The sequence below is a fragment of the Delphinus delphis genome, chromosome X, assembly GCF_949987515.2.
Source record: "Delphinus delphis chromosome X, mDelDel1.2, whole genome shotgun sequence".
Classification (NCBI taxonomy): domain Eukaryota; kingdom Metazoa; phylum Chordata; class Mammalia; order Artiodactyla; family Delphinidae; genus Delphinus; species Delphinus delphis.
In genome coordinates, this window is record NC_082704.1 from 123,754,532 (window position 1) to 123,780,351 (window position 25,820).

At 38.7% G+C, this 25,820-nt stretch overlaps 1 non-coding gene across 1 annotated transcript; it reads left to right on the forward strand.

Moving 5' to 3' along the window:
- Window positions 1-8,925: 8,925 nt before the first annotated feature.
- Window positions 8,926-9,059, forward strand: LOC132419069 (small nucleolar RNA SNORA70). Its single transcript, XR_009518085.1, has one exon. It is a non-coding gene; the product is annotated as a small nucleolar RNA SNORA70 (small nucleolar RNA).
- The last annotated feature ends 16,761 nt before the right edge of the window (window positions 9,060-25,820 follow it).

Here is a 25,820-nt window from a genome sequence, read left to right on the forward strand (position 1 = left end):
CCTTGCTTTTTGCTTCATGTGATGTTTTTTTAGTTTATTTTATTCAACTATAGTTGATTTACAATGTTGTGTTCATTTCTGCTGTACAGCAAAGTGATTCAGTTATACATATTTGTACATTCTTTTTCATATTCTTTTCCATTATGGTTTATCACAGGGTATTGAATAGAGTTCCCTCAGGTAGACAGTAGGACCTTGTTGTTGATCCATCGTATATATACTAGTTTGCATCTGTTAATCCCAAACTCCTAATCCTTTCCTCCCCCACCCCCCCGCTTTACAACCACAAGTCTGTTCTCTTTGTCTGTAAGTCTGCTGCTGTTTTGTAAATAAGTTCATTTATATCATTTTTAGACTCCACATATAAGCGATATCATATGGTATTTGTATTTCTCTGACTTACTTCACTCACTATGATCATCTCTAGGTCCATCCATGTTGTTGCAAATGACATTATCTCATTCTTTTTCATGGCTGAGTAATACTCCATTGTATATATGTACCACATCTTCTTTATCCATTCATCTACTGATGGACACCTAGGTTGCTTCCATGCCTTGGCTATTATGAATAGTGCTGCTATGAGCGTTGGGGTGCATGTATCTTTTTGGATGATAGTTTTGTCTGGATATATGCTCAGGAGTGGGATTGCTGGGTCATATGGTAGCTCTATTTTTAGTTTTCTGAGGAACCTCCGTACTGTTCTCCATAGTGGCTGCACTGATGTCCATTCCCACCAACAGTGCAGGAGGGCTCCCTCCTTGGTGTGACTTCCTATTCCCTGAATTCTTTCTCTTTTAGTCCGTGCTCCTTGGTTTGTTTCTTTCCTTCTGCTCCATTTGTCAGTATCTCCACGTAGTATCTTCCATTTTCCTCACAAGATCAACAGTCATAGCAACTGCAAACAATGACAACACCAAAGTTCCCAAATCTACAGACATTTCAGGTGACATTCACTCTGCCCTCACCTCCTTCTCCACCATCTGCCTCTATTCCTTGTTTCAGTCCTGTAGTTTGCACACCTCCTTGTTAGGGATCATTCTTTGTGAGGCCTCTGCTATCAGGGAGCGGCGTCTGTCCTCACTTTTTCTGTCGTTTCCCTTTTCTCCTGGCTTTCGTCCTCTTGAGAGACTGTAGTGAACACATGTGCAAGCCTGTTTTCATCGTGAATTTACCCGATTTCTTTGTAATTGAACCCTCTTGCTTCCGTGCTCCCTTATTTCTCCTTAAGATTTGGGGTAGATCCAGTTCCTCCTGAATCATGACGTTTGTCTTCTCTTGCCTGCACCCCCAATATTCTTTTCTAATGCCGTGCATTCAACTCCCTTTTCTAAAAGCCACTCCCAGACTTCTGTCTTCATTTCAGAGCTTCCTGAAAATGCACATTGCTTTCCAAAAGGTTAAACATTGTCATGTCTCTTTGGATATCTGATAGCATCTCAAACTGGAAAAGTCAGTGGTGATTTTATGAGCTTTTTAAAAGTTAGAGTTGATTATTATAACTCTATGTATTATAACAGTTTCAGGTATACAGCATATTTTATAGATTATAATCCATTTAAAGTTATTATAAATTATTGGCTATACTCCCTGTGTTCTACATTGTATCTTTGTACCTTATTTATCTTATACATAATGTATGGTCTTTCTTCAGCCATCAGAGCCTAGCAAATTTGTTTTATAGTTTATTTAGAGATCATGGTGCCAATTAACTGGGAGAAATTATTTCTCATAAATTAGAAATATAGATGAGGGCAACTATTAAAAGGGAATTTCATCTTCTAATATGATATCTAGGCTTTATGATCTCCTAGGGAACTGTCAGTGTCTATGTTTTTTCCCATTTTTACATGGCATTGGGAGTAGCCTTAAGAACCATTAAATATGCTTTCACAGTACAAAATGCTTAGAGCCTCCATAAAATGAACATGTTAAAAATAAAATTTGGAAATCAGTGAAAATGTGCTGACTCTGTGTAGACTTTGCCCTTTTAGCATATAATGGCTATAGGACAGTTGAACCCAAGGAGATGCGAACAGAAACCTAACTGCCTTGTTTTAAGAGCATCCCGGTGTTGCCTTGACTCCACTGTAATCCCAGGATTTTAGTGCTGTCTAGGTGGAATGCCAGGTCCGGTAGGCCATCAAGGTGGGCAGCTTTCAATACACGAGAATGCACGTCCAAGAAAATGAATGCAGTGTCCCGATACTTCAGCTTAGCATTGAAAAGTAAAATCCCATCTGCTTGGATAGAGTTCCAACTACCCAGGCTCTTCCTAGAGGCCGTTAAGTGCAAAGTTTTAAAATTTACTGGGCCCTCTTTATTGAACTATTTTTAACAGGCTAGAGTGGCACAATATTTTTAGGAAGTGGGGGTCTGTCCCTTCCCCAAACGATGTGAAAGACCGGGCTGTGTTAGACGGGGTAGTAAGAGCAATACGGCTTCAGGGATTTTCCGGTTGTTTTCTTTAATAAATATATTTTCCACATCAGCTGCTTTGAGCTGCGTTGCTGGAACTTTTTTTACATTCTTTACAAGTACGTGTTTTTGGGTGAGTTCAAAAAGATTCGGCTAGGCACTGTCCTTTGAGTGTGGTGATAAAATAGAGGTGACACAGGCTTCAGACCAAGTGTCACTTGCTCCTGGAGAGTTGTCAGGATTTGAGCACCAGGGAGCACAGGTGACAGGAATCAAATGAAAACCAAGACACTAGTATATGAAAAATAACTCATAAAAAATAACTTGTAAAAAATTTGCGGTAAAGAAAACAAGGCAGGACTTCCCTGGTGGCACAGTGGTTAAGAATCCACCTGCCAACGGAGGGGACATGGGTTCGATCCCTGGTCCTGGAAGATCCCACATGCCACGGAGCTGCTAAGCCCACGAGCCACAACTACTGAGCCCACGTGCCACAACTACTGAAGCCCACGTGCCTAGAGCCTGTGCTCCGCAACAAGAGAAGCCACCGCAATGAGAAGCCCGCGCACCGCAACGAAGAGTAACCCCCACTCGCCGCAACTAGAGAAAGCCCGTGTGCAGCAACAAAGACCCAACGCAGCCAAAAATAAATAACAAAACAAAAAAACAAAACCCAGTTAAGAAAAAGCAAGTGTAGTCTCTTTTAAAAATAAAATTGACTGTAATATTGGGAACCACAAGGAATGTCTTCCTTAACGTGAAAGTTTTTAATAAAAGGATTAATATCCCTCTGTTTACAAATCTCTCGATCTTTCTCCCAATTTTATTCACATTATGATTATTATTTTTTTTTTTGGCTCTCAATTCTCAAGAGATTTACTTATACACTTTGGAAAGACAATGTCCGCGAACTGTTGAACCATATTTGAAATCTGTTTCACTGAGAACGTGGATACTTAGAAAATCAGATTACTTCTGGGTTTGGAAGAACAGTTAGTCTAATCTAAGCATCTTCCTCCTAGTTCAACCATTTTTCCAGCGTTCCACCAAACTATTCATCAGCCTATGCCTGTACATCTCCAGGGTGAGGGGATTCAATGCCTTGAGAAAAACAAACTTGAAAGTATAACTTTTTACTGAAACGTGACTAAAAGGGTAAAACTGTTATAATAGAAAAATGTTGTATCCACATTCATTTAAGGTTAAGAAAAGCCTATCGTTTCTTTCCTTCTCCCAAATTAAATGATAGAAATAATATTTGCTTGCAGTTTTAAATTCCATAACAATTTTCCCATATATTTAATCCAATTACGGTCTCAAAGTTAAAGCAGGTTCCCACAGCTTTAAAAAAACATCTTAACTATATATATTATGAAAGTATCCAACACTAATTAAATGGGCAATATGTGTGGATCCTTCTGTCTTAGGCATTAAATAATCCCTGTTTGATAAATAAAGGCAATGAGGGTCAGGAGAGACAAGTGAATTACCAGAGATACCATTAGAATTCAGATTTCCTCCTTTACAACTGTATGACCTTTCCAACCTACCATGCTAGTTTTCTTGTTCTCCAATAGGAATATTTTTCAAGCTAACTTTTTTCTAATTGTACTTTTTTCTTCCCAGAGGGATATTTATTGCTCTCTATGCCAGTACCTGTTAAAAGACAGTTTAAGAAAGGTACGCTTATGTCATTATTTGCCTGTCTGTATAGTGACATATCACGTGTATCGACGTCAGGACAAAATTTGTTCAAATTCAGCTTTGTTGATGATCTGTTGCATGAATTCACATAAATTACATTTCTTAGGCCTCAGCACTCTATTCTCTGTGATGTGTATTTTTTTTTATCTCTCCTGTCGCAAAAAAAACATAACCTATAATTTCAAATTTTAACCAGTTTAAAGTATACGATTTTTTACCTTTTTGTTGATTTTTATTGAGATATAATTTACATATATAACATTGTGTGCATTTAAGGTGTCCAGTGGGTTAATTTGACACATTTCTATATTGCTTTACGATCACCACCGTGGCTTTAGCGAATGCCTCTGTCCCTTTACATAGTTATTATTATGTTTTTTGTAGTCAGAAGGTTTAAGATCTAGTCTCTTAGGAATTCTGAAGTATATAATACACTATTGTTGACTGTAATCTCTATGCTGTGCATCAGCTCTCCAGAATTTATGCATCTTCTGTTTGTAAGTTTGTATCACTAAACAGCATCTCCACCTACTCCGTACCCTCCCAGCCTCTGGGAACCACCATTCGACTCTCCGATTCTACGAGTTCAGCTTTTTTAGATTCAGCACACAAGTGAGATCATACAGTATTTAGACTTGCCCTTCTGTGTCTGGCTTGTCTCACTTAGCATAATGCCCTCAAGGTCCATCCATGTTGTCTCAAAAGGCAAGGTTTCCTTCTTTTTATGGTGAATGATATTCTGCTATGTGTATTTACCACACCTTTTTAAAAAAAAATTGTATTGGAGTATAGTTGACGTATAATATTGTGTTACTTTTTGCTGTACAGCAAAGTGCATCAGTTATACATATATCCAGTCTTTTGAGGTTCTTTTTGCATATAGGTCATTACAGAGTATTGAGTAGAGTTCCCTGTGCTATACAGTAGGTCCTTGTTAGTTATCTATCTATATACAGTAGTGTATATATGTCAGTCCCAATCTCCCAGTTTATGCTTCCCCTGCTTTCCCCCCTGGTAACCATACATTTATTTTCTACTTCTGTGACTCTATATTTGTACCATTTTTTAAGATTCCACATATAAGCAATATATGATATTTGTCATTCTCTGACTTACTTCACTCAGTATGACCATCTCTAGGTCCATCCATGTTGCTGCAAGTGGCATTATTGCATTCTTTTTTATCACTGAGCAATATTCCATTGTGTATATGGACCACATCTTCTTTATCCACTCATCTGTCGATGGACATTTACGTTGCTCCCATGTCCTGGCTACTGTAAATAGTGCTGCTGTGAACACTGGGGTGCATGTATCTTTTCGAATTTCGGTTTTCTCTCATATATGCCCAGGACTGGGATTGCTGGGTCATATAGTAGTTGTACTTTTAGTTTTTTAAGGAACCTCCGTACTGTTCTCCATAGTGGCTGCACCAATTTACATTCCCACTAACAGTGTAGGAGGGTTCCCTTTTCTCCACAACCTCTCCAGCATTTATTGTTTGTAGATTTTTTGATGACGGCCATTCTGACCAGTGTGAGGTGGTACCTCATTGTAGTTTTGATTTGCATTTCCTCTAATGGTTAGTGATGTTGAGCATCTTTTCATTTGCTTTTTAGCCATCTGATATGTCTTCTTTGGAGAAATGTCTATTTAGATCTTCTGCCCATTTTTTGATTGGGTTGTTTTTGTTGATACTGAGCTGCATGATACTGAGATGTCTTAGGCATTAAATAATCCTTTGTTTGTATATTTTGGAGATTAATCCCTTGTTTGCTTCATTTGCAAATGTTTTCTCCCTTTCTGAGGGTTTTTGTTTTTTTTTTTTTTCATTTTGTTTATGGTTTCCTTTGCTATGCAAAAGCTTATAAATTAAGTTTACCGGTATTGTAGTGAGTATCAGATCTTCATCCCTTTCTGTGTTTGAACATTCCATTGAATGGATGGACCACATTTTGTTTATCTCTTCATCTGCTGATGTACATTTGCACTGCTTCCATCTTTCACTCTTATGAATACTAATTCTCTGATCATCCATGTAGATGTATTTGCTTAAATACTTGTTTGCAGTTTTCTGGGGTCTGTATACCTAGGCCTGGAATTGCTAGGTCTTTTCTACCGAGTTTTGCACATTTTTTATTTCAACAGACATAAATATGATTTCCGCAAGCTCACATGACCTCACACTTTGAATGCCATTCTTTCTCATTATCCAATGACTGCTCCTTTGCTCCTTTAAAATGATCATTTTATCCTGCACACAATAGAGAAGAGCGTATGTGAAAATATAAGCAAAGTGTATTTTGATGTGGAGGTTTATTTGGCATTATCAATCTATTCCAATCACAAATTGCTGTTATAGCCAGGCCACGTTAAAAATTCCCTTAAATAGATGAGGGACAGCACATTAAAAATGACCCAGGAATTTTAAACCAAGTTGAAACTGAAGTCTATGCCACCCACGTGCTATTCATGGCAATTATCACTTTATTGTCTTTCTAACAAGTATTAGGAGTCTTCAGACGTCTGCATGCGATGTGTCCTTTCTGTAATGCTGAAAGTATGGCAAGATTGAACTGTTTGTGGGTTAACATTTATTTAAATGTCTACAAGTTTAACTTCGGGTATCTTTTTTGTTGCCCTATTAAAAAACATTAACTCAGTACAAAGATCTAGAAAAAGTGTTCACTGAACAATAGTTGAAAGTCACAGCCTGTGTATCAATGAAAATCCCAGGTTCCAATTTTTTTTAAGAAGAGAAACTCCTCAGGGATAAATGAAGATGGAGAGCATGTCTCTAAGCCCCTGCAGAAAGCCCTCCCCTTCAGACTCGCAGATCCGTCTTCCATGCAGGAGATCCTAAATTAGGGAACAGGACAGTTGAAGGAGCCCCAGACTGGTCCATGTTCTGTGTTTTTCTGTTGTCTGCATTTGTTTGCATAGCACAGGGAAGCAGCAGGATGGTATAATTACCACCATCTTTCTTGGAACAAATTAATCTGCACTCACCTGCAGGGAGTCAATGAAGCAGAAAAGACCCCAGTGGAGAAATATTTCTTTTGTGCAGCAAAGCTCAAACCTAGTTTAAACCTTGAAACGCCAACGTATAATTTATCTCACTGTTCTCTGACTATCAGCAATTAAGGTAACAGGTAAAAATAGAACATTGGAAGGGGTTTCTAAACACTTGGTGGAGGCTGGCTCGTGTTTGCTCTGTTTAAATGTATCACCCACACCTGTCTGCCGGTTTGGAGACAGCAGACTTCTCATCAATTCCCATTTTCTTCCACAAGATTTGGAGCTCATGGTTGATAGAAAATAACCAGCGTGTTGCATTTTTTTCCCCCTTTGTAGATTTTTTTTCTTCCGTTATTTTACGAGGAAGTTTCACTTTCCTTTATTTTTCTCATAAAAATGAGTGCATTTGGATGGGATTTGTAATGCAAGATGTATTTCGAACTAAATGAAAATGAAAACAAAACACATTACGATGTGGGATATGCAGGAAAAGAAACAGAAAAATTGGTCTTGGGATGCTTGCGTTAGTTAAAAAAAAGTCTCAGAGAAAATATCTAAGCTTCCACTTTAAAAGCCAGAAAAAATAAGAGCAAATTAAATCTAAAATAAGTGGAAGGACAGAAATAATAAAGAGCAGAACAAAAATCAATGAGAGACAAAACTGTTAAACAGTGGATGAAACCGATTAAATCCAGAGCTGTTCCTTTGGAAAGTTCAGTAAAATTGTTTAATTTCTAGCCATCTAGTCAGGAGGAAGAAAAGAGGTAAGACACAAATAGATAAACGAAGGGCACTGCTAAGGGCTTCATAAATATTGATGTAATAAGAGTCATTAGTGACTCTTATGAACAGGTTAATACCGATACATCTGGCAACTTAAAGAATCAGTGAACAAATTATATAAAAGATGCAAATTCCTAAAACTCACACAAGAAAAAGAATAACATATAGTCCTGTGTATATTTAACAAATATAATTTGCAGTGAAATAGTTTCCAAAGAAAACTTGAAACAAAAATGGCTTATTAGGCGAATCCTAAAAAAAAAAAAAGATTTATGGAATAAAACTACTGAATACAGGCAAAATCGTCTAGAAAATAGAATGTGAGAAAATGCTTTCTAAGTCATTTTAGGAGGCTAGTAGAATCAGAACCTAAAGAAGACATTATAATAAAAAGAAACTACAGACGAATAAATCTAGTAAATCTAGGTGTAAAAATCCTTAACAAAATAATAGAATAGTAGAATCTACTGATGTATAAAAACTATCATACGTCTTGCCCAAGTTGGGTTTAAGCATAGGAATGTATGGTTGGTTTCGCACTCAGTAACCCATCAGGATAAGTCAACATATTCATAGAATAAAAATGAGATTCCAAGTGAAAAGAATAATAACAATTTGCTAAGAGTAACTGAAATAGAAAAGGCAGTTGACAAAACTGAAATAGAAAAGCTAAACATAGAATTTTTCTGTAAGAAATTATAAGACAATTGGTGACCTTCCGTTAGGCGAAGATCTTGTAGGTAGGACACAAAACACATAGACCTTAAAAGAAAGCTATAAGTTGTGTTTCATTAATATTTAAGATTTCCATTTTTAAAGACTTCAGAGTGTGATATTAATCCACAAATTGGGAGAAAGAATTTACAAAATAAAGGGTTTCTTTTTAAAAAATTTTTTCAGCGGACTATAGAAAGAACACTCAGAAATGAACAAGGAGATCAGCACAAAATGATTTAAGTGGCCGAACAGTTTAAGCAGACATTTTATCCAGTAAATTTGCAAATAACCCAGTTAAGCCGACTGTGCTGTTTTCCCCACGGGGACCCGACGTCCAGTAGCTGCAAACAACAGCCTCCTCGGTAGTGTATGCAGCCTGTCGCCTGTATGGGTTGCCCTAAGGGACCTTGGATTCAGCCCTTTCCTGTGCACATTCATGACTGGCCTGCTGTCCCCAATCGAGGCTCCAGACAGGTATGCGTGGTGCCTTTGGAAAGCCCCAGGGCACAGTGGCCAGGGTCCACAGGGGCCAAGCCATAATGTCCACTGGCACCAAGCTGCAGAACGAGGAAGTGTGATTGAGGCCAAGTTCAAGTTCCCTGGCCACCGGAAGATCCACATCTCCAAGAAATGGGGATTTACTAAGTTTAATGCGGATGCATTTGAAAACATGGTGGCAGAAAAGCGGCTCATCCTGGATGGCTGTGAGGTTACATACATCCCCAGTTGTGTCCCTCTGGCCAAATGGTGGGCCCTGCACTCATGAGAGCCTTGGCACTGTGCCCTCCTTACTCATGCCCACCAAGAAATCCTACTTTCTTGTCAAAAAAAAAAAAAAAAGAAAAGAAAAATGCAAAAAACCAATAAACACCTAAAGTATAATCAATATCACTAGTCATTAGGAAAGCAAATTAAAACTACAAGTTACTGCTGCACATACACTAGGGGGGCTAAAATTAAAAAGGCGGATGATACCAAGTGTTGGTGATGATGTGAATCACCTGGAAGAATTCTCCATGTGGGTGGAAAAGTAATATTGGAAAGCCACTTTGGACAGTGATTTCACTTTTTTTTTTTTTTGCAGTACGTGGGCCCCTCACCGTTGTGGCCTCTCCCGTTATGGAGCACAGGCTCCGGACGCGCAGGCCCAGTGGCCATGGCCCACGGGCCCAGCCGCTCCGCAGCATGTGGGATCCTCCCGGACCAGGGCACGAACCCGCGTCCCCTGCATCGGCAGGCGGACCCCCAACCACTGCACCACCAGGGAAGACCCGATTTCACTTTTTTTTAATAAAATTAAATATACGCTCGACATAAAATCATCCTGCAATGCCTCTCCAGGTATTTCTCCAAGAAAATTAAAGACCCTTTGACTCACGGCCAGCACGGCATCGTCTATGCCTTTTTAGCTCATAACAAACAAAAACGGGAAACAACCCAAGTGTCTGTCCCCTGGTCAATGGATGGTCCTGTTTCCGCAAGATGGATCACTTCTCTCCAATAAAAGAAAAAAACAACAAACTACAAAGATTCACAATAGGAATGAGTCTCAAAAACATTGACCTCAGTGAAAGAAGCCAGGCAGAAAAAGGAGACTCATTTCGATGAATTTCTCAAGAAAAATGAGTGACTTGGAGAAACCTAAGAGCCATCGTGGGGAAGGATGGGGTGGGAGGCTCACTGCAGTGGGACACCTGGGAATGTGGAGGGGATTGAAAGGGTCCCCATCTTGGTTGTGATGACTTTCACATGTTTACGTATGTTTCTCAGAACCTCTCAAGTTCTATGGTTTCTCACTGAAGTTTTAGTAGGGATTTTATTGTACATCAGTTGTTGATTAATGAAGATGGTTTAAAAAAATTTCAGAAGACAGCACAGATCGGGGAGGGGGTGTCTATGAACAGTCTCACTTTGAAGAGCCTTCTAGGAGGGAAATCCCACTTGCTTCTGTGTGGGAAGGGTGGTATCCCGAAAGCTTCCTGGATTCTAGCTGTGCTGTGAGGCCACCACGGGGGATTGCCAGCTGAGAGGATGAAGAGCAAAATCGAGTGGAAAGGGCTTCCCTGGTGGCGCAGTGGTTGACAGTCTACCTGCCGATGCAGGGGTTACGGGTTCGTGCCCGGTCCGGGAAGATCCCACATGCCGCGGAGCGGCTGGGCCCGTGAGCCATGGCCGCTGGGCCTGCGCGTCCGGAGGCTGTGCTCCGCAACGGGAGAGGCCATGGCAGTGAGAGGCCCGCATACCGCAAAAAAAAAAAAAAAAAATCGAGTGGAAAGCTGCATGTCTATCAAACCCAACCCCAGATTTATATGTTTATTCCCCAAAACCAACTCCATTTTCTAACTGGAAAAAAAGTGTGTCCTATCTGTATGGCAACTTTGACCTTAGAGTTTTCATCTACCCCTTTGTCTTAAGCTATAATGGATTTTTTTTTTTTTTCACTATAGTCAGGAATCTTCACTGAACCATTTCTCCCTAAACTTGAAAAGGAAGAAGAGGTGGGGAAATGTTAGCTTGTGCGCCATGTATATAGAAGTGTTCTCTTTACATGGAACTAAATAGCTCTTAAAAATTAAGCCTGATTAGCCAATAATCTTTTTTAAAAAGAATTAGATTACTTCACAAGGTGTAAAGATGATTGGCAGCTTCAGGGAAATTGCTTCCTCTGGGATTTGATCAACACGATGAGAAATAGAAACCTAAAATCATTAGGGGGTCACGGTTTTTTCAGTTCTTTTCAAACGTGTAAGTGGGGTGAAGAAATTAAGCATTGAAGCATGGTTTTAAAACTCAGAATGAATGCACTGCAGTCAAATTCCAATTCTAGCCTTCATTTTCATTTTGATTACTGAACAACCCATGTCAAATCAGTGAATTTGGTAAATAATAATAATAATAATGGTCATAGTAATAATAGACATCAGGGCCTTTTGGGAATTAAAGCTGAGCTATGTCATCTATCTTCTCATTTGTTTCGGACTTAAAAAATAAGATTGACCTTAAGTGAACTCATGAAATGTGCTCTATGGTCATTATGTCAAACTTGGTTGAAGCGTGTGGCATCGATACATTAACTTTTATGGATAAAAGAGTCCTTCAGATCTTACTCATTTCTTTAACAGATTGTTCACTGTAAAATAAGTGTTGGTCAGGTGGTCTGAAAGGTCATGGATGCTAAGAGATGTCTGTGTGCCCCGGTTAGACCACAACAAAGAAGTAAGATAGGCTCTTTTTTTTTTTCCCCGAAAGCTCAACTGTCATTCAAAGAAAGAAAGCTTAAATGATGGCTTAAGGTAGATAGCAGTGAACAGGAGGATTGCAAAAGGAGAATATATTGCATCTTGCTTGTTTAAGTTTGCAAAGAAAAAAAAGGCTAGCCAAGAAGCGGAAGGAGGTAACTCTAACACACGTTGGCTGTGGGAGTAAAAAGGCTCTTTTATACACGCCTTCCATCGAAGAGAAAAGGAATTCCGAGCCCCGCCCTTGCCCAAAAAAACCCAGGAAGAATATTAAATCAGCATCCATCCTCAAATGCCAGCTATCGAATGCGGTCTCCCCTGTGCAGATGAAGTGGTAAGATTTATGAGAAAGTTGGTCCTCCATTAGAAGAAATGTATTATCAAACAAATGTAAATTTGGAAGTGAGAACAGAGTATAAAGCTCCAACTCATGATTTCTGAGTCAGAGTTTTGTCTGTGTGCTTCCATAGGAACAGAAGTCTTTGCGGGGCACCTGTCATCTCAGGATGGAAACCCCACATCCCATCTTTCTTGCTGTGAGCTGAGGTCCTGGGCCTCGGTTCTCGGGGGGGTAACCTGAAATGCCGTGGGGCAATTTGCATGCAATGCTTCCTAAAACAGAAAGCATGTTCCTTCTTTGTTTTTCCTGGTGCCTTAAAGAAAAAGTTTCCCAACCCATGCCCTAGTGGATAGCAAATGCTTATGGGAAAGGAAAGTAGTATGTACTTTTCTCTATGTTTTCCTAGCATAGCCTGAAAGAATGTGCATATAAGCTAAGCACTCAATAAAATAAAATTATAATGTTCCACTTTCTAATTAAATTCTTCCTATGACAAGATTACTTCTACCTTCATATCCCACCCCTCTAGGTGGACACAAAGCATGGAGCTGATCTCCCTGTGCTATGCGGCTGCTTCCCACTAGCTATCTGTTTTACGTTTGGTAGTGTATATATGTCCATGCCACTCTCTCACTTCATCCCAGCTTACCCTTCGCCCTCCCCGTGTCCTCAAGTCCATTCTCTATGTCTGCGTCTGAATTCCTGTCCTGCCCCTAGGTTCTTCAGAACATTTTTTTTTTAGATTCCATGTATCTGTGTTAGCATACGGTATTTGTTTTTCTCTTTCTGACTTACTTCACTCTGTATGACAGACTCTAGGTCCATCCACCTCACTATAAATAACAATTTCATTTCCTTTTATGGCTGAGTAATAGTCCATTGTATATATGTGCCACTTCTTCTTTATTCCTTCATCTGTCGATGGACACTTAGGTTGCTTCCATGTCCTGGCTATTGTAAATAGAGCTGCAGTGAACATTGTGGTACATGACGCTTTTTGAATTATGGTTTTCTCAGGGTATATAACCAGCAGTAGGATTGCTGGGTCATGTGGTAGTACTATTTTTAGCTTTTTAAGAAACCTCCATACTGTTTTCCATACTGGTTGTATCAGTTTACATTCCTACCAACAGTGCAGGAAGGTTCCCTTTTCACCACACCCTTTCCATCATTTATTATTTCTAGCTTTTTTGGATAATGGCCGTTCTGACCAGCGTGAGGTGATACCTCATTGTAGTTTTCATTTGCATTTCTCTAATAATTAGTGATGTTGAGCATCTTTTCACGTGCCTCTTGGCCATCTGTATGTCTTCCTTGGTGAAATGTCTATTTAGATCTTCTGCCCATTTTTTAACGGGATTGTTCATTTTTTTTGATATTGAGCTCTATGAGCTGTTTTTATATTTTAGAGATTAATCCTTTGTTGTTTCATTTGCAAATATTTTCTTCCATTCTGAGGGTTGTCTTTTTGATGGTTTCCTTTGCTGTGCAAAAGCTTTTAAGTTTAATTTAGTCCCATTTGTTTATTTTTGTTTTTATTTCCGTTACTCTAGGAGGTGGATCAAAAAAGATCTTGCTGTCGTTTATTTGAAAGAATGTTTTTCCTATGTTTTCCTCTAAGAGTTTTATAGTGTCTGGTCTTACATTTAGGTCTTTAATCCATTTTGAATTTATTTTTGTGTATGGTGTTAGGGAGTGTTCTAATTTCACTCTTTTACATGTAGCTGTCCAGTTTTTCCAGCACCACTTATTGAAGAGGCTGTCTTTTCTCCATTGTATGTTCTTGCCTCCTTTATCAAAGGTAAGGTGACCATAGGTGCGTGAGTTTGTGTCTGGGCTTTCTGTCCTGTTCCATTGATCTGTATTTCTGTTTTTGTTCCAGTATCATACTGTCTTGCTTACTGTAGCTTTGTAGTATAGTCTGAAGTCAGGGAGCCTGATTTCTCCAGCTCTGTTTTTCTTTCTCAAGATTGCTTTGGCTATTTGGGGGGGCCTTTTGTGTTCCATACAAATTGTGAAATTTTTTTGAGTTCTGTGAAAAATGCCATTGATAGTTTGATAGGGATTGCACTGAATCTGTAGATTGCTTTGGGTAGTATAGTCATTTTCACAATGTTGATTCTTCCAGTCCAGTCATGGTATATTTCTCCATCTGTTTATGTCATCTTTGATTTCTTTCATCAGTGTTTTGTAGTATTCTGAGTACAAGTCTTTTCACCTCCTTAGGCAGGTTTATTCCTTAGTATTTTATTCTTTTTGTTGCAGTGATAAATGCGAGTGTTTCTTTAATTTCTCTTTCTGATTTTTCGTTGTTGGTGGATAGGAATGCCAGAGATTTCTGTGCTTTAATTTTGTATCCTGCAACCTTAACAAATTCACTGATTAGTTCTAGTAGTTTTCTGGTGACATCTTTAGGATTTTCTATGTATGGTATCATGTCATCAGCAAAGCAGTGACAGGTTTACTTCTTGTTTTCCAGTTTGGGTTCCATTTATTTCTTTATCTTCTCTGATTGCTGTGGCTAAAACTTCCAAAACTATGTTGAATAATAGTGGTGAGAGTGGGCAACCTTGTCTTGTTCCTGATCTTATTGGAAATGATTTCAGTTTTTCACCATTGAGAACGATGTTGGCTGTGGGTTTGTCATATATGGCCTTTATTATGTTGAGATAGGTTCTCTCTATGCCCGCTTTCTGGAGAGTTTTTTATCATAAATGGATGTTGAATTTTGTCAAAAGCTTTTTCTGCATCTATTGAGATCATATGGTTTTTATTCCTTAATTTGTTAATGTGGTGTATTGCATTGATTGTTTTGTGTGTATTTGAAGAATCCTTGCATCCCTGGGATAAATCCCACTTGATCATGGTGTATGATCCTTTTAATGTGTTGTTGGATTCTGTTTGCTAGTATTTTGTTCAGGATTTTTGCATCTATGTTCATCAGTGATATAGTTTATAATTTTCTTTTTTGGGGATATCTTTTTCTGGTTTTGGTATCTGGGTGATGGTGGCTTTGTAGAATGAATTTGGGAGTGTTTCTCCCTGTGCAGTTTTTTGGAAGAGTTTGAGAACGATTGGTGTTAGCTCTTTTCTAAATGTTTGTTAGAATTCGCCTGTGAAGCCATCTGGTCCTGGACTTTTGTTTGTTGGAAGATTTTTAATTACAGTTTCAATTTCATTACTTGTGATAAGTCTGTTTATATTTTCTAATTCTTCCTGGTTCAGTCTTGGAAAATTGTACCTTTTGAGGAATATGTAAATTCTTTCATGGTTGTCCATTTTATTGGCATACAGTTGTTTGTAGTAGCCTCTTATAATCTTTTGTATTTATGCTGTGTCAGTTGTGATTTCTCCATTTTGATTTCTAATTTTATTGATTTGTGTCTTCTCCCTTTTTTTCTTGGTGAGTCTGGCTAAGGGTTTATAACTTCTGTTTATCTTCTCAAAGAACCAGCTTTTAGTTTTATTCATCTTTGCTATTGTTTTCTTCCTTTCTGTTTCATTTATTTCTCCTCTGATCTTTATGATTTCTTTTCTTCTACTGACTTTGGGTTTTCTTTGTTCTTCTTTCTCTAGTTGTTTCAAGTGTAGGGTGAGATTGTTTATTTGAGACTTTTCTTGTTTCTTGAGGTGAGATTGAGTTGCTATGAACTTTGCTCTTAGAACTGTTTTTGCTGTGTCCCCCAGGTTTTGGGTTGTCGTGTTTTCATTGTCATTTGTTGCTTTGTTTTTTTAAATTTCTTCTTTAATTTCTTCAGTGATCTCTTAGTTATTTAGTAGCACACTGTTTAGTCTCAATGTATTTGTGTCTTTTACAGGTTTTTTCCTGTAATTGATTTCCAGTCTCATAGCGTTGCGGTCAGAAAAGATGCTTGATACGATTTCAATTTTCTTAAATTTTCCAAGGCTTGATCTGTGACCCAAGATGTGATCTATCCTGGAGAATTTTCCATCTGCACTTGCAAAGAAGGTGTATTCTACCACTTTTGAGTGCAGTGTTCTATAAATAACAATTAGATCCATCTGGTCTATTGTGTCATTTAAAACTTGTGTTTCCTTATTTATTTCTGTTTGGACGATCTGTCCATTGGTGTAAGTGAGGTGTTAAAGTCCCCTACTATTATTGTGTTACTGTCGATTTCTCCTTTCATGGTTGTTAGCATTGGCTTTATGTATTTGGATGCTCCTATGTTGGGTGCATAAACATTTATAATTGTTATATCTTCTTCTTGGATTGATCCTTTGATCATTATGTAGTGTCCCTCCTTATCTCTTGTAACAGTCTTTATTTTAAAGACTGTTTTATCTGATACAAGTATAGCTACTCCAGCTTTCTTTTGATTTCCATTTGCATGGAATATCTTTTTCCATCCCCTCACTTTCAGTCTGTATGTGTCCCTATGTCTGAAGTGGGTCTCCTGTAGACAGCATATATATGGGTCTTGTGTTTGTGTCCATTCAGCCAATCTGTGTCTTTTGGTGGGAGTATTTAGTCCATTTACATTCAAGGTTATTATCGATATGTACGTTCCTATTACCATTTTCTTAATTGTTTTGGGTTTGTTATTGTAGGTCTTTCCCTTCTCTTGTGTTTCCTGCCTAGAGAAGTTCCTTTAGCATGTGTTGTAGAGCTGGTTTGGTGGTGCTGAATTCTCTTAGCTTTTGCTTGTCTGTAAAGCTTTTGATTTCTCCATCGCATCTGAATGAGATCCTTGCTGGGTAGAGTAATCTTCAATGTAGGTTTTTCTCTTTCATCACTTTAAGTATATCCTGCCACTCCCTTCTGGCCTGCAGTTTCCACTGAAAAATCAGCTGATAACCTTATGGGGATCCGTTTTTAAGAGGAGGTAAAGGATACCATTACAGAATGTTTCCATACCTGTCCTACAAAAATGAAAGCTTTGAATGTGTTACTTGAAAGTGAAGTGGTTCTCACGTGCCTACTTGTATAAAAGTTCTAGGCACAGTTGAAGTCATATTAGAAAGCAGTGACGGGTTAAAAAAGATAAATGAACATTGTTAATTTTTGATGAGAAGTAAAAGAAATAAATGAATACATGTTACCATACTCACAGACTTAATATGGAAAGAACTTTTAGATACGTTCAATGTACTTTTAAGGCAGGCACATTTAAATAACTATGGAGGAATTTATTCAGTTCACTTAAATAGTCTTTGTTGAAGGTGAGAATAATTGAAGGTTTTTTAAAATATATTTTGTCTGAATTCTTAGATAACTGAAAGGAGAAAATTTTACTAACTTTTAATGAATAAGTTAATTAACATCTGTTGAATTACATATAAATATAGAAATGGGTCTTGGGACTATAAAGGGATGATTAATTGTTTTGCAGCATTCTGCTACACACATTATGCCATGTTTTTATCAAATTATTTGCTTAGATTCATTATATTTTGTTTAAATTTCACAGGTAAACACACTTGTAGTTGTAATGATAGGTACAATCTCTCAACCACTTGGCAGAAACAGAAACAAAGTAATCTAAGTGTGTTACATATGAAACCATAGGGAAATATAAAAGAACACAGGATAATAGGAGTTCCTGGTGGTCCAGTCGTTAAGACTCCAAGCTTCCAGTGCCGGGGGTCCGAGTTCAATCCCTGGTCAGGGAACTAGATCCCACAAGCCAAGCGGTGTGGCAAAAAAATAAATAAATATGTAGATAAATAAAAGAAAACAGAATATTAAGAGGAATAAGCAGGCAAATAAGTACAGCAAAGTCTTTTTTCCTCCAAACACTGAACACAGAAGGAGAAATAGCATAAAAATTTATATTTGTGAATTTAGGTACACTTGTATAATTTTAACCACCATTCTGAGATGTATTTGTGAGCACGAAATAAAATGGAACTACTTAGCACCACTCACAGTTTTTAAAATCCCAGTATATTGTCAAAATTGCCACTACTTTTTGTTTGCAATCGTTTCTTTACTGCTATAATAAGATGAGTAATATATGAACTCATAATAAGAGACAGATACTTGGCCATTTCTGTTGTAAGTCTCTATTGCTAGACACAAATTCCAACCAGCACCTAAAAGTATTACTTTCTGAATTCATTACAAATTCTGGCAAAGCGCAATAAAAAGACATTGTAGGACCCGTTTTGTCGTATCAGCACTTTATACCATTGGCCTTATTTTTAAGTTCTTCAGTTTACATATTTAACTCTTTTCATGAAAACGCTACTTGATCATAGTAAAAATCGTCATCCGTGTGCCCATCATTTCAGCAGCTGAGGTTACAAAATATCCTAGTCTCTTGTGTGGAGTTTGAAATAAACCACCTGATCCTTGCTGTGCAATTACTGTCATGTGACCGCTGTTCCAATTGGCATAATTGGAGGCAAAGGACCCTACTTTACTCACTATAGCCCTTGAACTCTTAACACATGGAAAAAGTGAAACTGTATGTGTGTAATAGCAAGCCTCCAGGTTAGGGGCCAATGACCCTTGCCTCCTGCCCCCCCCTTTTTTTCATGTCCCAGTGCAGTGCCCTCTGTACATGTATTGGGGTTCGTTTGTGTGATCAGTACAGTAAGGCAGAGGTGATGAGTGTCACTCCTAAAATTGGATTATGGAAAACATGGCAATTTGGAGATGGCAGAAGAAAGAGGATTTGTAAACCTGAGGTCAGATTTATAGAAATACTCCATCTCAACAACGGAAAGAAAACAAAGATTGAAAATAAATGAATAAACAGGGCCTCAGGAATCCCTACGAAAATATCAAATTTCTTTGAAAGGATGGAGTAGAAATGGCAGCAGAGTTTGTCATTTTGTGAAAGACATGTATTCATAGTTCAAGAAATGTACTGAATCCCTAATAGGATTGAGGAAAAGGGAACATTAAACGGTTAAGGTCCAAAGATAAAGTTAAAAAACAACAACAAAAACTGTCAAACAGAGGGAAATGACTTGCTATATACAGCTCACATGGGTGGAGTATAGACTGAGCCTCAAAGTTTTCAAAGTTTTCTGTATTTGTTACTTGTCTATGTTTGCTTAGAATTGCTTTCTGCTGTTCTAGGTTATAACTTTATTAAAGGCAGGTAGAGAGAGAGAGAGAGAGAGAGAGAGAGAGAGGAGGGGAGGGGAGGGGAGGGAGATAGGTAGATGGATATCCTGTGTGACTCATTTATCTGACTGCTTCATCGTAGCAGAACCCAATTAAACACACACATACAGATAAGGTATGAGTGATCTTTATGGGCATACAAATATTCTCAGCGTCACTAGCTAATTTAAAGGACCATGGGGGTGCTATCAACCCCACCTCACAGCTCATGTTTAAAGTTAAAAAGACACAGATCCTCAAGGATTTGGAGCAACTAGAGCTCTCGTACCATGAGTGTATTATGGTAGGACCACACCGGAAAACTTTTTCTTATAAAGTGAAATACACTTGTCTTACAATCCTGCAATTTCAGTCTTTCAAATTTACTCCACCTCAGCGAACATACATTCACACAAAGACACGTAGGTGACTTTTCATAGCAGAGTTCATGCAAAATCGCCCCCAAAGAGGGAAAAAAAACGCATTCCCCATCAACTGGGGAGGAGAGAGATGGATCATGGTGTGGACACAAGATGGAATACTCCGTGATAACACAAAGCAAACTAAGGACGCACACACAGTGTGGATGAATCCCGAAAGCGTGTGCTGAGTGAAATAAGCCAGACACAAAGGCAACATGGTATTTTCCGTTATGATCAAGTCGGTTTGTCAGTGATTCCATTTCTACTACCTTCTACAAGAAACCACAGTGATGAAAACACATCAGTTGTTGTCAGAGGCTAGGGCTTGGGGAGGGTTGTATGCAAAAGCCCACAAAGCAGTGTTTGGGGGTAAAGGCAGTGTTCTCTACCTACATTGTGGTTCTGAATCGATTTGCTGAAAGCTCCCACACTGTACTTTTAAAAGAGGTTGAACTTCGTGTGCACTAAAATCTTGGTAAGTTTTATCTTCAGGAAAATCATTTTCATTGTTAGTGTCGGAATGCCAGCGTAGACCACTTAACAACTAATTCTCTTTATGGAGTAGTGGGCTTTTGAATGAGATGCTTCAAAAGAAATTTTCCCAGAATTACTCATGATTCTTTGGTACCGGTTTTCATGTAAACTGTTCAGTAAGCTTCCTCAACGTGTGGCATCTTTGAATTCAAGATTTCCATTTTCCAACTCAGAATACTTTTCAAAATTTATTTCACCTTTTGGCTGTGTTGGGTCTTCGTTGTTGCACGCGGGCTTTCTCTAGTTATGACGAGCGGGGACTACTCTTGGCTGTGGTTCGCGGGCTTCTCATTGCGGTGGCTTCTCTTGTCGCAGGGCATGGGCTCTAGGCGCGCGGGCTCAGTAGTTGTGGCTCGCGGGCTCTAGAGCGCAGGCTCAGTAGCTGTGCTGCACGGGCGTAGTTGCTCCGCGGCATGTGGGATCTTCCTGGACCAGGGCTCGAACCCATGTCCCCTGCATTGACGGGCAGACCCTTGACCACTGCACCACCAGGGAAGCCCTCCAGCTCAGAATATTGAGGACATCTCAAGAGTTTACATGCTCAGTTCGGATTCCCTTCAACCCCCCTCACCTGTCTCCCACTTTTTCCCTTTTTTGCAAAGTTTCAAGAGACTTCGGGATTTAAATAACCTCTGATTGATAAAAGAGTTTGTTGACTGCACATTATACAATGCCTTAGGCCAGCCTCACCATATGGGAAAAATTAAAACAGTAACTTGAAATTCCCATCACTTCCAGGCAGCACTTGGGTTATTTAAAGAGCATTATTTGCTTAGTTATAATTCTAAACAACTGTCGTCAAAGCTGTATGTGGAGAGTAAAATGTCATGAAACAGTACAAAATCATCTGTGGCTTCACTGTAGCCCGTTTTCCTCAGGAAAATGGGTTTGGCCCAGTGGATGTGTCTGTTGATTTCAGTGTCAGTTTTGGAGAATAGCATTGTCCGTATAGGAATTTTTGCTAGAATCTCGTAAATAGAGCAAGTCACGTACCAACAATTTGAGTTTTAACAACCATATTGGTCAGAGTTCTCCAGAGAAATAGAATATCTATCTACCTCTCTGTCTATATTTATACATATATATAAACACAGATTTATTTTATTTTAAGGAGTTTGCTAACATCATTGTGGACATTGACACATCTGAAATCTGGATAGACCAGCAGGCCAGAGACCCAACAGTTAATGTTTCAGCTCAAGTCTGAGGTCTGTCTGGAGGCAGACTTCCCTTTTCTGCAGGGGACCTCAGTCTTTTATCTCTTACGACCTTCATCTGATTAGAGGCGGCCCACCCACATTATTGAGGGCAGTCTGCTTCACTCAGAGTCTTCTGATTTAAATCTCAGTCTCATCTTTAAAAGAATACATTCACAGTAACGTCTAAACTAGTGTTTAGCCAAATATCTGAGTACTTTGTGGAGACATACAGTTAACTGTCACAAGCACTTTATCATATGTTTGCTGAAATTAATTTATGAATAATCAGAGGTAGTTTAACAAATTCTGTGAATGGAGATGTAACTTGTCTAACTTTTAATAAGATGGAGACTTCATTATTATTTATCATTGTTCTGCTGACCTCTTAATACTTCCTACTCTGGTCAGAGGTCTTTTAATTATTATAGAGTAGGAGAAAATCAGATACTAGAACCAGCAGAATATGGAAGCTTGTAGATGGAAATCCACTTGTTTGGTCACTATTTAATCTGGGCTCCTTACTTAGGCCACTTTATAAACATTATTTCATCTAATATTAAAAACATCACACTTAGATAAGGTTCAAAGCATAAGATATATACAGAGGAGGCAAAGTTACAATGGAATGTGCACCACTTCAGTTGTTATTACATGTGTATCAGAAGTTCAAAGCAGACATTCCTTAAAATATTGTCTAGTGTGGCATCAGACTTCCCAGTTATATTAATATTGATTTGTTGCATTTTTTTCCACACACACATCATCATTATAAACAGAGAAAATAAATAAATACAAATAAATCAAATCATCATATCATTTAAGCTTCTGCTGTAAAGTAACTGTAAGACAAATAAGTCGATGTAACACACTTTGAACAGTGAATAATAGCTCATACCTCTGAGCATGGCGCAGTGTAGTTTTTAGTGGTATTCTTTTTTCTTTTTTTTTTTTTTTTTGGTGGTATGTGGGCCTCTCACTGTTGTGGCCTCTCCCGTTGCGGAGCACAGGCTCCAGACGCGCAGCCTCAGCGGCCATGGCTCACGGGCCCAGCCGCTCCACGGCACGTGGGATCCCCCGGACCAGGGCACGAACCCGCGTCCCCTGCATCGGCAGGCGGACTCCCAACCACTGTGCCACCAGGGAAGCCCCTAGTGGTGTTCTTTTATAAACATAATTTTTTGAGCTTGGCTGACACTTTTGCTTCCAAAGCTGAGTTCAGTCTTTCAAGCAGTGTACCTGGGTTTACACCTTCTAGGAGGTTTCCGGAAATCAGAAAGTCTCTATCATTTTGTGTTCTCATGCTCACTTCTTTAAATCTTAACAGGCCAGAATGCAAACATTTATTGCTCAAGGATTATCCTTATTTGCACTTGCGTAGAAATAAATCCAATTTTGAGAAGTGTCTGCGTTTCTATTCTGCATTAGATTCCCTGATAAGTAAATATTATTTACTTATATAAGTAAATAAGAGCTTATATTATTTACTTATAAAATAAGTAAAAATTATTTACTTTTAATTTCGTGTTCTGGGTTGGAGCATTGATGCCAACCTTTTTGGAATCCTAAATTCGCCATTCTGTCGTGATTCTGTTTACTTGCAGGTATGTGCAACCACACGCCCCTTTAATGCCTCTCTTCCTGTCTGGCCTCTGTATTTAACCTTCCACTTGAAGTTATAGATTTAAATTTTCGCCCTTTCACAATACACCTACGTTATTTTAAAACCAGAGCGTTTGCTTTATTAAATAAAAAATTACTGTGGCTGGAAGTGAAGTGTGAAGTAGAATTTTAAAACTAGGTATTTGCCACAATTTCTGTATAAATTCGAATTTGCTTAATGAAGTCAGTTGGGTACATATATGTGTTAATAAAATTAAATTCTGAAACAGCACTGGCTTTTTAAAGGAGAAACATATTTTTCTCAAGTGCATTAGTTTCCTTGGGGCTGCAGCAAAATATGACAAGTTGGGTTGCCTGAAACAAAATTCCCTCAGTTCTGGAAACCAGAAGTCTGAAATCAAAATGAGGTCAGAGCTAACCCTAACCGTAATCCTCTGAGACTTTCGGTAGAATCTTTTCTCGCCTGTTCTGTCTCCTGGAGACCGTAGGAAACCCTTGGCATCCCTTGGCCTACAGCTGCGTTACTCCAATCACGTAACATTGTCTCTGTCTGAATATCTGTGTCCAGTTTCTCCTTTTTATAAAGACACCACACATACTACTTTTTAAAGTCCCCCCAAAAGGGCTCATCTTAACATGATCACCTCTGCGAAGACCTTATTTCCAAATAAGGTCCCATTCACAGTGCTGGGGGTTAGGATCTCAACATATCTTTATGGAAGACACACTTCAACCCGTAACATTAAGCAGCTGACTTTCATCATATGCCAGATTATTACAGAATCCTAAACTCACATCTTGACATAGGATGACCTTACTCATCAGTGACCTTGATGAGCAGCTATTTCGGTAAAATGCTCTGTTGCTAAAACAGTCACCCAGTGATTTAACCAAACTCTTGGCACTAAAGCCCGTAAGTGGGCTTTTCTCCTCTTGAGCCTTTCAACAAGCGTGAGCTTGACCACCATGGAAGCGTTGGAATTCTGACTTACTTGGCATATCCTTTGAACAAACTTGAGATTTCAAAAAACTGAAGCGTTTCCCCAAGATTAACTTGGTCTTAGCATTTCTTGTCAAAATATCATTTCAGGAGCATGAGAAAGACATTTTTCTTTTCTTTCTTCAAAATTAATTAATTTATTTATTTTTGGCTGCGTTGGGTCTTCGTTGCTGAGCCCAGGCTTTCTTTAGTTGCCGCGAGCAGGGGCTACTCTTCGTTGCTGTGCGTGGGCTTCTCATTGCGGTGGCTTGTCTTGTTGTGGAGCACGGGCTCTAGGCTCGCGGGCTCAGTAGTTGTGGTTCACAGGCTTAGTTGCTCCGCGGCATGTGAGATCTTCCCGGACCAGGGCTCAAACCCGTGTCCCCTGCATTGACAGGCGGATTTGCAACCACTGCACCACCAGGGAAGCCCTAAGAAGGACATTTTTCAACTACGTGATAGCTCTTTCCTTTTCCTCTCTGTGTTCCCTCTGTTTCAGCAGCTTCCAAAACTGCTGAGTGTAATAGCATCTGCAAGATCAGCGTTCTCCACAGTGGCCCTATGAATATTGTGGACAGAAGAGTCATTTGTTTGCAGGGTACGTCCCCTGCACTGTAGGGTGTTTATAGCAGCATCCCTGCTTCTTCTCACCAGATGCCAGTACGACCCTACCCCTGAGCTGTGACCACACGAAGTGGTCAAATCCCTAAGTGTACATTGACATGAAAGGATAAAGATGTGGTTCATATCTATAATGGAGTATTACTCAGCCATAAAAAATGAATGAACTAATGCCATTTGCAGCAATGTGGATGGACCTAGAGATTATCATACTGTGTGAAGTGAGACAGAGAAAGACACATATCATAGGATATCACTTATATGTGAAACCTAAAAAAAAAGAAAATGATACAAATGAACTTATTTACAAAACAGGTACAGACTCACATACACAGAAAACAAACTACGGCTACGAAAGTGGAAAGGGGAGGAGGGATAAATTAGGAGTTTGGGATTAACACATACACACTACTATATATAAAATAGATAAACAACAAGGACCTACCTACTGTATAGCACAGGGAAGTATACTGAATATTTTTGAATGACCTATAAGGGAAGAGAATCTGAAAAAATATAAATATGTATGTATAACTGAACAATTTTTCTATACACCTGAAACTAGCACAACATTGTAAATCAACTATACTTTAGTTAAAAATAAAAACAAATAAAATTGTAGAAATAAATAAAATTGTATAAAAAATAATGTTTGATCCAGAAGCACTATGATAGATGCTCCGTCAGCTCTATCTTCCAAAATGGACAGCAGGGATTGTGGCCATTAATAAGTACTTAAAACTACTTACTGAATTCGTAAGAGTTGCAGATATTCATGAAACTCCTCTTATGTGCTATACACTTTTCTAAGCACTTTTAAAAATCAATGTTTATTTCATTGAAGTAGAGTTGATTTACAATGTTGTGTTAGTTTCTGCTGTACAGCAAAGTGATTCAGTTATACATATATATGCATTCTTTTTTCAATATTCTTTTCCATAATGGTTATCATAGGCCATTGAGTATAGTTGTCTGTCAGCACTTGTTTAAATACACCGTTTCGTTTTGTCTTCAGAGTAGTGATGGAATGGAAGCCTAATTTCCATTTAGGGGGTTGAGAAGACAAGCCAGACCTCTGTTTTCATTTTCTGTGTTGCCGACCTTCTTTCCAGGCTTGGTTTTCCAGTTCCCGCTTACTGGTCCCAGAG